Source organism: Lonchura striata, chromosome 5 (assembly GCF_046129695.1).
Source record: "Lonchura striata isolate bLonStr1 chromosome 5, bLonStr1.mat, whole genome shotgun sequence".
NCBI lineage: Eukaryota > Metazoa > Chordata > Aves > Passeriformes > Estrildidae > Lonchura > Lonchura striata.
The window spans coordinates 23,403,966-23,416,689 of NC_134607.1; positions in this window are offsets into that span (position 1 = coordinate 23,403,966).

The window sequence follows — 12,724 nt, forward strand, 5'->3', positions numbered from 1 at the left end:
AGTAGTACAAGGGACATGGAGCTCCTGGACTGGGTCCAGTAGAGGGCTACAGAGTCAATGAAGGGACTGGAGAATCTCTCTTATGAGGAAAGGCTGAAGGAGCTGGGCCTGTTCAGCCTTGAAAAGAGACAACTGAGAAGGGACCTCACTAATGTCTATCAGCATCAGAAGGATGTAGCCTGACTCTTCTTAATGGTGCTAAGCAATAGGACAAGAGGCATCAGGCAGAAACTGATACACAGGAAGTCCCACCTGAATGTGTGGAAGTGCAGGTGACTACACACTGGAACAGACTACCCAGAGAGGTTGCGGAGTCTCCCTCACTGATGATATTCCAGAACCATCAGTATGCAATCCTGTGCAATATGCTCTTGGGATGATCCTGCTAGAGCAGGAGGTTGGGCAAGGAGGAGATGATCCCTGTGGGCCTTTTCAACCTGACCCATTCTGTGATTCTGTCTGAGCAATGAGTAAAACTCCCCGTGCAGAGTGGAGTGCAGAGCCACAAGTACCACGGATGCGAGAATACACAGAGAGGGAGACGAGCAGGAAAGAGGCACGAGCTGCTCAGACAGGGGCCATGAGATTTTATCAAGATAACGTTTACCCCCTCCTACAATGTTCAGCCGGGGCGTTCACCCCCCTTTTATTTGCCAAAGGGAACAATAGTGGGAAGCCAGGCAGCAACTCTGCCAGCACTGGCGACTTCCTTCGTCTGCAGAGCTGAGCCTCCAAATGGTCAGACACAAGCCCTGTGCAGATGGTCTCCCTCATACAGGAGTATGTGATCTCCACATCAGAAGGGGATGAGACTTTAGGGACCCCAGAAGATTCAAAATTCTCCATGCAGTTGGAGAATTTTGGAGGTGGCAATTGGGATGATGAAAGGAGGGTGACAGGAGCAGGTTGATACTTCCCTGCTGACACTGCAAAGCAGAAAGCCTGGGGAAACAATGATAGCATGGGAATGTAAATCCCACAGAAAGAGGAAATCCGGCTAAAGAGCATCTGCAAAAGAGGTGGAGGATCTGTGCAGTAGGGGAAACATAAACAATAGCTGTGGAAGCAGGCAGCCACTAGTGCAAAAGATCCAGGAACGCTTCACTCCCCAGAGAGATGATCCTATAATAGGGTACCTGATTGGGAGCACCCCTCCAGGGCCCCCTAGATTTTTACCCAGGCCAGAGGGCAGCTGGCTTGTACTGCTATTGGACACCCATGTTCACTTTCAGCCAGAAGGATGGCAGGGCAGGTCCTCTGCAGAGTGCTTTCACCCCATAAAATGCAACAGCTCTATTTGCAGAGATCCCATATGGTAGATTTTGGGGTCAACAATCTTTCCCAGCCTTCCTCCTAGTCCTAAGGTGATCTCAGGCCACGAGGAGTACCAACAGGATCTCAGGACCCTTGCAGTGCCTCCAGACAGCAGCACCTGATATACCATAGCCTAGAGCTGCCACCTCAACCACAGGGCACCCACACAGCTGTTGAGAACAGACTGAATGCCACCCTCCCCAGCAGGCTGCCAAGATCCTCGGCAGCATCTCATTGCTGGCAGCAGTATTTATTTTGTTCTCTTATTTGGGCAGGAGATAAGCCAGCTAGGTGTGAAGCCCTGAGGAAAACCACAGACTTTCCCATTTCCCAGCCAAGGTAGATTCAGTGGTTAGAGGATTCCCAGGGCTTTTTGTGGCAGAGACAGCCCCCAGAATCCACACCAGCATGCCAAAATCCTCCCCACCGTCTCTCTCAACAGTATTCTGAGGAAGGGCTGCAAGGGGCTCAGAGGAGAGGGAGTCAACACATTCTCTCCAGACAAGGTGAGCTATGAACAGTCCCCTGCAGGACTGACACAGGTCACCACCTGTGAGACATAATGCTCAATACAGAAGGTAAGATAGGAAGATAGAGAAAGGCAATCAGTAAGATAGAGGAAGGCAAGGCAGCCATGCCAGGTGCATGGAAGCATGTGCCCCTGTCCCCATATCAACCCAAGCTCTGCAAGAAGAAGAGAGAGATCCCTTTACCACCCTCATAAAAGGCTTGGTGCTAACGAGCCACCAAAGAAGTGGCACTGGAGAATGACACTGCAGTACAGATAAGGTACCTGTCCCATATTGCACTCCAGGCACCAAAGGAGCCTGTGCCTTGGACCAGGCATCAGTGTCTGCTCAAGGCAAAGGGAGCTGGAGAGACCAACCATGCATTCTTTCTTGGAGCAGCAGCTGCTTACTCTGCTATTATTTCCTACTGCTTCATATAATTTGTACTCCACAGCAAGCTATTGTCCCTTTCCACTGGCTATTTATTTCCTTGAATAGCCTCTGGGGAAAGATTTCAGTGCGGGAGTAAAGAAAAAAGAAAAACTCCACACAATAAATCTCAAGCAGTGACCTGATTTAAACTGTGTTCTCTGACCTCATCTGGGCCCTGGTTGTGGTTCCTCATGGCAGTTGTGATTAAGTCCTGCTTCTGCTTTGATTTCCTCTCTTCATTAAGTCTAGGGGGGAATGACCCCTGCCTTAGAGGGCTGTGGGGTGGATTTTCAGAGGCCAGGGCTCAGGATACAACTGAGCAGAAACTTCCACCACCTCCCAGTGGAGATGCTCAGCCCTCCACCTACCAGTACAGAAATTCCTGAATAGGACTGGCTTTCCCTTTAGTCAAGAGGTGTTGGTTGGTCTCTCAGCAAAGAGTGCTGCAACCTACACCCAACTGCTCCCTGAGCTCTGAAAGTCAGCCAGCTTCCTAATGGAGGAGGACTGAAAGAACAAAATGTACTTACCTCAGCCAAACACTGAGGTAAGCAAGAAACTGGGTAAGCAGGTCTGTGGATCTGAAGGGTGTGTACCAGAGAGAATTGTCCAGGAGATGCAGAAGAAGCCAAAGCAAGAAAAAAGTGCCCAGAAGCACTAAACTCCTCCCTAAGATAGTACCCAGAGTGAGATGGCTCCTCTAGAGAAAGCATTGGTCTCCACATTCAGATTGAGTAAAATGGGAAGGAACAAAGGACTAGAGGTTAATCTCCTGCCATCCCTCCTGCCTCAGCTCCCTCACAGCACATCATCCAGAGCACTTGTGGAAACTATGGAAGTAGCATCCATGATCTAAATGGGAGGGCAAGACATTAGAGGCCACCAGCATCCAGTAGGCTCTCCATGAACATCACCCCTCTTCAGCTGTAGGGTGCAATTTTTCTTCCTTAGGATGTGGCGGAAAAGGAGGAGGAAGAACAAAGATAGCTGAAGAACTAAAATGTGGGGGGGAAACATACACCTTTCTTCAGGGCAAGGGACAGCAGTGAGAAAGGGAATCTGCATCAAGCAGTGGAGCAGATCAAGAGCACAGGGAACAAGTACAGCCTCAGACTCCATCTCTCTCCCTCCTCGAACAAAAGGTCAGTGGTGCCACAGTGGCTGGCATCTCCCACCTCCAGGGGGGAGCTCAAATGTGCTCTTGATGGATGGTTTCCATGTTATGTCCTTGTACCTTTGCAGGGGATGTCTCTCTCAGGCAGCCCTGAAGTCTGTAAAAACATTTCTGTGTGGTCTGAGCTGTGCACGGGGAAGGGGAGAAAGGTGGTTCATTTGCAAGGAAGTTGGTAGATAAGGGGTCGTTTTTATCAACCCAAGCAGCCACATGAGTCATGTCTTCTGAGTTCCCAGCTTGGCTGAAGGGCAGGAGAACGAACACAACTGGCAGAGGGTGGAGAAAGGAGGTCAGAGGACTGCTTGACATGCCACCCAATTCCATTTCCAGATTTCATGTCTCTAATTCTTTTACTCATAGGTGCATGCCAAGAATCTGGGTTGTGGAAAAGGCTTTCAAAAACACGCCTGGAGATAATAATTCACTTGTGTTGAAAGCTTCCCTACTGGAAAAGAGAAGATGTACAGAAAGCTCACAGCTTCTCTCTCTCTCTGGGACCTTTGGGATCATGCAACTTTGCCCATATCTTCTGGATAAGATATTATTAGCTCAATGGGAAAAGGATCTTCCAAAGAGCTCTCCACAAAGGATCAGCTTCATGAGGTCTTATGGTCCACTTGCATCTTCCACCAAAAGATTAACATCTACAACAGTTTTATCTTACCATTGAGCAAGGAAAATGGTAGCTCCCTCACATGAGGAAATTGAGGTACAGACACCCAACTTCACATCCAAAATCAACTCCTCCTGTTTGGATTCTCATCTTAAAGCTTCCACGGCCACAAAATCAAATCAAATCATTTTGCAAATCTGTGCAAAAAGCTAAAAGGAAGCTGTGCTCCCCTAGCTGATACAGCTGGAGTATCAAAGATGCTGATGTCTCATCACGCCATCTACTATCAGCAGGAGGTACTGAGGCATTTAGTGCCTCTGGAAAAAATCAGCCCTTGGTGGGTCCAATTAAGTCTGAAAAACAGAGGCATTCAAAGAAGTCTTCCTGCAGTTGAAGCCATGGGACTTCCAAGATTCCCCAAGCCCAATTTCACTGACTTCAAGGGGACCATTTGCCACAACACAGACAGCATGAGACCAGCTGGCTGGAACTAGAATAAGCAAAAAAGAAATGCAGCATTGCACCATTATACAAAAGGTCCTTGGGGACCTCCCTCCACAGAGCAGCCATCCTGGATTAAACCCCACAGCACAGCAAGGGCAAGAAGTGAGAGTGACTGCCGAGTCTCCATCCTGCATAGGGACAATGAGGCTGTAGGACTTGCTCTCACAGCTTCCAGTGCTGAGCCGGGCAGGTTGAACAACTCTGAGGACTTGCAGGAATCTTTCAGACAAGCAGAATCCATCTGAGTCACACGCACGAGGCACAATGCCAATGGTGGCTCATCCACTGGAAAAAAAAAAAGAGAGAGAAAGAAATGCTAAGGGAGAAATAGCAAGTTTTGAAAAGCCACAAGAATTAACAGCTCATAGGCTGGAAAGAAGGGGAGCATAAAAAAAGTCTTTTCTCCCATGCTCACATCACTAAAGCCAAGTATAGTATCCTTCATCTCCACTGGGAAGCAGCAAGCCACCTTACCACACATGAGCTTTGAGGGCATCTGAAGGGGCAACCCACCCTGGATCTAAGGCCATGACTGAGGTCTGCAAAGGAAGGGGTTGTCAAGTCAAAACTATCTGTTGCTGCAAAATCAGCTTGAACAAACTCCCTTTGATGGCACTGCAAAATGAAACAGTAAAAACCAAACCAGATGAACATGGGAAAGAAAAGCTGCCAAAAAAAGGGGAGTCCAAATCCCCAAATGACTGACTCAGTGCAGGAAATGGACATCTAAAGAGGGAACTGCAGGCATCTGAAGGAGATCTAAGAAAATATCAGGCCCATACAAATGACTCTCTGTATTCCTCTTCTCCCACTTTCCAGAGGGAAGGGCACTAGAAATACCTGAACCCATGGACCTTCAAAGTGAGACACAGAGAAAGAGCTGGGCCACAGCACTGCCCTGAGATATTTCATCTCCTCAAGATACTTCAGGGAGCAGGGCAGTGACTGCTTTGCACTGATGGGACACCTAGTCTCCCTTTCCAGCACTACACTGGACACCATGGGATACCCTGTTCCATGTAGGCATCCTGCCCCTTCTCTGGACTTCACCCATGAGCCTCTACTCTTGTTTCTGACCCGTATAGCCAGTAGGACATAAGCCCTCACTTGAGCACAGTGGATGTTTATTTTGCATTCCCAGCAGTCATGCCAAGCTCTTTGTTCTCTCTGGCTCTCTTTCCCTTCCTTCCAGTTTGTGCCTTTTCCTGCTGTCCTTTTTTTCCTCACCACTGGCAACATGCAGGGGCCAGAACCTTGCTGTGTCCCTCTAGCTGCTCCCAAATTTCTTTGTGCTGCTCCCCTCCTGGAAAGCCCCCGGCAGCAAAACAGACACCAGGCTTTAATTGCAGTCAGATTCCTGGACAGAGGATGCTTGCTCCAGAGAGGGGAAAAGAGTATTGGAAACTAAATGCCTTCAGTGCGACTCACCCCAGACTAATCTTATCATATCCCAGGCTGAATAGCTCAAACACTGGTTGCCAACAAACAGACTCAAACAGACTTCCCAAGCTGGGAGATCTGATAAGCACAACATGAGGACAAGTGGCTGCAACTGCCAGGCAAGTTCCCATCTGCAGGCAGATATCTTATCTTTTCTGTCAAGATGGGACACACATCCAGTCTGCTGCACAACAGTAGGGAAAAGCTAGTGGAGACCTGCTTTCTGGCCCTGAAGTAGCACTGCTTACAACACCATCCCTGAGGAACATCTCTATTATTCACTCGGCCTCATTAGGAAAGGGGTGGGAATCTTTCCTGAACAGCTCTGTCAGAGACACAGCTTCCCTGAGAGCTGGCTCAGAATGAGCTGAGGGTGCCTTGCACTAGCTCTGGACACCAGCAGGAGAAGCACAGCACTGAGAGGGAAGACGTCTCATAGCCCACTATTGAACCATGCCATGACACCACAGCTTTTAACCCTATCAAATCCCAGCACACACCATCCTCCTCCTGAAATTCAGCTGGAGCACCGCTGCTGGGAACCAGGCTACTCCCGATGCAAAGCTGCTCTGTTCTAGGAGGAGCGACCTCTGTGGAAAGAGGAACAGCCTCTAGGAGCACCTCCCCAACTCCATGAGGAACAGCAAAAGTGCACATCAGGGACAGCAAAAGTGTGACATGGTTGCAGCAAGATCCAGAATGTGGACACTGCCTTTGAAAAGCCTGCGGAGCTGAGGGGAGCAGTGAGTTGCTTGAACACAGCCCCTCCAAGTGGAGACAAGGCAGAGGCTGGTCAAATGCACCTGCTCTTTCTTCTGGCTGGGGGACACGTCTGTCAGCACATTGAATGGGGGATACATGAGCTCTGCCCCTGTTCTGCTCCCTGACTGAGCTCCCAAACCTGATGTGGCTTGGGGTGACAGGGGAAATAGGACACAGGTGTGTGTGCATGGGAAGTTCTTGCAGAAGCATGTGCTCCATGGGTTCCTTGTTCTGCCGGCCTCAGGCAGGAGAGCCAGAGAAGAAAATTCAACATGTTTGTGTGCCCAGGCCTGCCTGATCCCTGCATCCAGGAGCAGGCCCCCACACTGACCTCATTTGCTTGGGCAACATTTTCTCTTAGTATCTCACCCACTCCACACGACAGAAGGTCAAATGCAGCCAATGATGCATAGCATGGAGTATTGGACACTGAGTCACAACCCACAGGTCAGCCATATCCAGCAGACAGAGCATTTCCCAGTTTCAGTCTGACACACACACCTCCATCCCACACACTCGCCCACGACCTGTTGCATGACATTCCCCAGTTTTCGACAAGGAAGACACTGGAAAATTAGAGGATAAATATACAGGCTGCAGGTGACTGCACTTCAAAAACCTGCCTTCTGAAGGACCTGGGCTTACAGGGTGTAGCTATTTCACCCTTGGCCCCAAAAGCCAAGGAGCAGAACACAGCTCCCATCCATGGGGTTAAAAGCATGGCGACAAGGCTCTGTTAGGAACAGTCCCCAGCCCACCCTGTCCCCCAGCAATGCCTGGGTGCTGTACAGGGCACTACTCAAAACCAAGGCAGGGGGATTGCTAACAACTGCACAGCATGAGCCATCATCCTGAGGCAATGCTCAGGCCCAGCTCTGCTCCTGTTGCATTTATGAAAACAGATGAAGCCAGAGGGACTATAAAGGACCCTATGAAAAGCCGGGTTCACCTTGGGTAATATGCATATGCAGACTCAGAGTCTCCCTACCCCTCCTCTTGGGTCACAGCTTTCTTTTTATCCCTAGCTCCATGTCCACCATGCCCCAGCACGGGGATCGCTCTGCCCTGCTGCTCTGCAGCATCACCAGCAGCAGGGCAGAAGCCGGCTGTAGTGCCAAGTGGCAGAGACTGAGCAGCCAGGCTGGAGGGAGGGCGCCGCCGGACTGCCTCCTCCTCCTGTTTCACAGCCCGGACTTCAGCCAGCACTGGAGTTTCCTAGGGAACCTGAGGCAGCTGCAGCCAAAACGAGATTGCTGGCAATGGGGGATTTTCAAACCTGGGCCAAACCCATCTATTCAAGCTCATCATGCCACACTTGAGTCAGCTGCACAGCTGAGTACACGTGCATTCTGCACTGGGGCACTCTGCAGCGGGAATGCCTCCTCCCTGAGCCGTGCTGGAAAAGAGACGCTGCACACGACTGGATCTTTGCGCTCCCGGGCGGCTGCTACATTAAACATCCCCAGCAAATGCTTCACTAAGTCACACTTCGTTGTCGCCGCAATGCGGGGATGTGCTCATCATCCAGGCTTGGGGATTTGCTGCAGCTGGGCTCCTTGGTTTGCTTCAGGACGCCTAGCTTCATGTTGCCAATTTCTGCTCAGATCACGCTTGGGTGCCTGTGAAAAATGCCTTTGCAATAGGGTTTTTCTCTTTCTCCCTCCTGCTGTTCTTTGAGCCAAACTATATCTCAGCAAAATCCAGGCTCTTGAACTACCTTTTTCCCCCCAGTACTTGTGCTCTCTAATCAAGCCCCTTCCATCTGCCAGCTGCAACTCTGCAAGCAAGGGGTAAAGCAAGAATGGATGCATCTGTTCACGTTTTCCAGTGCCTCTGCCGACTCCCGAGCATCGAGTGCACAGTATTGGTCATGGATCTGTTCCAGTTTGGAGCTGATCTCATCAGCAGCTCTGTGAATGACTCCATCGAGGCTCCCCCTTGTGGGTCCAGGGCCCTCAGTGCTCACTTCAGCGCCATAAATTCAAGAAGCTCGCTCTAACCTGGCAGGTCTTCCTCTCCTTGTTCAGCTTCCAGCTACAAAACCTACCAGCCCCCAAGCTACAGCTACAACGAGGGCTTCTGTCCCATCAGTTTTATTTAATCTTTGCCTGCTGAAGATATAGTTCCTCAGCAGCAAGAGCATTCCCATACTCTCAGAGCACACCCCAAATGCCCTGGACTTTGTTACAAAGAAACCAGCAGCATCAGCAAACCCACTTGAGCCTTCCCCAGGGTGTAAGGAGACACTTTCACTCCCCACACTGTACAGAAGGGCACTGCTGCCTGCTCAGTCATGGAATCAAAACACTCCTTGGGCTGGGAAACAAGGCTTGAACACAAGGAAACACGGAGCTGCACAGCTCACCTCTAACTCTGGTATTTGTTTCTCTCATTTGTCTTGCTGAGCCAGTTGCTCTAATGACAGAACTGATATGGAAAGGAAAATTGGTGTATAGAGGTCAAGACCATTTCCCAAAGGAAGAAAATGAAATTATACCCCCATGCTAACAACCAGGGAAACTGAGGCAGCAAGATTAGCTGAGTATTTCCCTGAGTCTTGCTTCAAGACATGCTTAATTGCAGAGATCTAGCCAGCAGGTTTTCTGATCCCTTATGCAGCATCCTGTTTCCTCATTCTGCTCCTGTAGCTGCAGAAGGATGCCTTTGATCACAGGGGACAGGTCCTCCTACAGCTGAAAGGGAAACTACTGAAAGAAATGGAAGGGAGCAATCCTGGTGGATGATTGCATACAAGAAAGTGCTGCATATGAAAGGGAAGGAGACATTTCCTATTAGATTAAAGGAGCTCAAACCTGCTCTCCCTCTAGAGAAGTATGCAACTCTATACTTGCCTCTCTAATTGCCACCCTCTGCTGGGAAAGGTGCTTAAAAGTATTGCAAAAGGAAGGATATTAGCCAAGGTCAGGGAATGGCAGGGCTGCAAAGCCAGAGGATTGTGTAAAGAGGTACATGGTCCCAGGTGATGTCAGGAGAGATGCTGCCAGCTCGTTCCAAGAGAAAGTAGCAGAGTGAAAACTGAGCAAACCCCCCAGGAACTGGTTGATGGAGTCAGCCAGAGCAGGAAAACAAACAAACAAACAAACAAACAAACAAACAGGAAAAACAAAAAGGAACAAAAGACCACAGTACCAAACTTCAGGAAAGTGAAAGGTCTCTGGCAAAACACGTTGCCAAAGAAAGAATCTGATGGGGAAAGAGAAGCTCACATCCTGGGCCACAGCTGATGACCCAAGAGGAAGCGCACACAGGCACATCTGAGAAACATCTCAGGGCTCACATAAACACACAGCAGAGAAACCAAAAAAACACTGGGACAGAGACAGAGTGACAGAGTGGTTCTGGCCGGCAGAAGACGACCTAGCAAGTGGAAAACCCTTCTCCCAGGCAGACTGGCCTCTTCTGTGAGGCCTTTCCTAACCGATGGAGAGGGACTTGGCCTGTTTGGGATTCACCTCGAGTTCAAAAGCAGCAGGAGTGTTCGCTGAGCCCGGGCTGCTCAGGCAGGCGCTCCCCTGCCTGCTGGTGCCCTCTGCGGGCAGTGCTGCAGAGCCGGACAACCGCGGACTGCGTCCCTGTGCCAGCACAGGGCTAACCCGTGAGCTGTGCTCATCCAGGCTCCTGGCTTGCACGCCATCACTTTCCTCCACAACTGGCTACAAGCTAATTATAGCTCCAGTACTTTCCTTCTGGAGCAGTGTTAATTACAACTTGGAGCGCCTCACTCCGTCCAAACCTAGCTTAAAATTCCAGCTGTCGGTAAAAATAAATCGAGGGGAGAAAGGTTGTTCCTCACACATCATCTAGCTGCTCTTACAGGGAGCAAAGATTCACATTCCGATCTCCTTTTCCATTGGCTGCACTTTGAGTCCCTGTTATATGGAAAGCAGATGTACCAAATGGGAAAGACTCGTAAATCTGTGAGAAATAAAAGCAAGGTCGCCGCTGACAGGACTGTTATGCACGAGTTCACTTGCCATTGTTTGCAACCGGCCGAAAAGAGGTGCAGCCTTCCATTCGTCCTGGACTTGCTAACCACTGGGTGTTGCCTAAGAAAGGAAAACAAACAGGCTTGAGACTCAGACGGACCGAAACCTGAGCAAAAGGGGGCTGTGTAAAACACCAGCCTGCGAAACCTCTCATTCAGAGGCATCGCTGTGGGGGATGGAGCGCTGCGTGCCTTCTATGCAGATCGTACATGACCTGGAGGGCTCCTACAGATGACTTCAGGATTCTCAGAAAAATCAAAGGAATAGTGACAGGCAGGGTTGACTCATACGATTAAAATAATCTGTGTAAAACGTGCCTGAACGCAGCAAGGGGAAGGATGTTGCAATTTTCTATGAAAGGCACTTTAAAAGGACTTTGTGATGCAAGGCAGTAACAGTTAAAAAAAGAACTACATTCAGGCGCCAAAAAGTGCGTTTTAATGGCCAAAAAGCCCTTACCAAAACAATGGCTATCCATCAGGAAAAGCCATTAGGGGTGACAGCAAGGCAGTTCCCTCGTCAGCCGTGGGATTAGTGCTGTAAATGAGTAACCCAGCACGGGGGCTCAGACGCCTGCCTGCACATCAGAGGCCGGAACGCCGGATTCTGGGCTGCATTGTGCCCTTATCGCCGGCGCTCCGGCCCGCCCCAGCCCCAAGAGCCGCCGCCACCAGCGGGCACCCCTCACACAGGGGCTCCCCTCACGCAGGGGCTCCCCTCACACAGGGGCTCCCCTCACACAGGGGCTGCCCTCACACAGGGGCTGCCCTCACACAGGGGCACCCCTCACACAGGGACACCCCTCACACAGGGGCTCCCCTCACGCAGGGGCACCCCTCACACAGGGGCACCCCTCACACAGGGGCTGCCCTCACACAGGGGCTCCCCTCACACAGGGACACCCCTCACACAGGGGCTGCCCTCACACAGGGGCACCCCTCACACAGGGGCACCCCTCACACAGGGGCTGCCCTCACACAGGGGCACCCCTCACACAGGGGCTCCCCTCACACAGGGGCACCCCTCACACAGGGGCACCCCTCACACAGGAGCTGCCCTCACACAGGGGCACCCCTCACACAGGAGCTGCCCTCACACACGGGCTGCCCTCACACAGGGGCACCCCTCACATAGGGGCACCCCTCACACACGGGCTGCCCTCACATAGGGGCACCCCTCACACACGGGCTGCCCTCACACAGGGGCTCCCCTCACACACGGGCTGCCCTCACACAGGAGCTGCCCTCACACAGGGGCACCCCTCACACAGGAGCTGCCCTCACACAGGGGCTGCCCTCACACACGGGCTGCCCTCACACACGGGCTGCCCTCACACAGCAGCTGCCCTCACACACGGGCTGCCCTCACACACGGGCTGCCCTCACACAGGGGCACCCCTCACACAGGGGCACCCCTCACACAGGGGCTGCCCAAAGCTGCTCCCGGATGGGCAATGCAGGAAAGCAAACTGCAAAAGCGGGGAGAAGCCCTGCTGCTCCTGCTCCTGCCAGGACCCCAGGCGCTGTTAGGTGCCACAGCTGGCTGGCCTAGACCGCCAGAAGCACACGGAAAGCGGGGACAAACGGAGTTTGTTGTCCTGGAACGCTCCAGCCATTTCTGGAGCATCGCCAGCCACCCCCATCCCCCGCCCGCCCCGCACGCTGCTCGGCCAGGCAGAAGGACCAGGCCAGGCGCTGCCAGATCAGTACAGTGCAGGGGACGGCACTCGCTGCCATTGATATTTATATTTATTACTAGCCAGTACCCGACCCCGGCCCGACTGCCGGGCCCGGCGGGCGCGCACCGCGCAGGCGCCGCACGCGGTGGGCCCGTGTCCTTTTAAAGGTCACGCCGCTGGCCGCCCGCCGGAAGTGCCCGTTCTTCGTAACGGAAGTGGCTTCACCTGCCAGTAACACCGCTTCTTCCGGGAGGGGCCGGCCCGCCCGGTTTCCGCGCGGCCGCTGCTTTC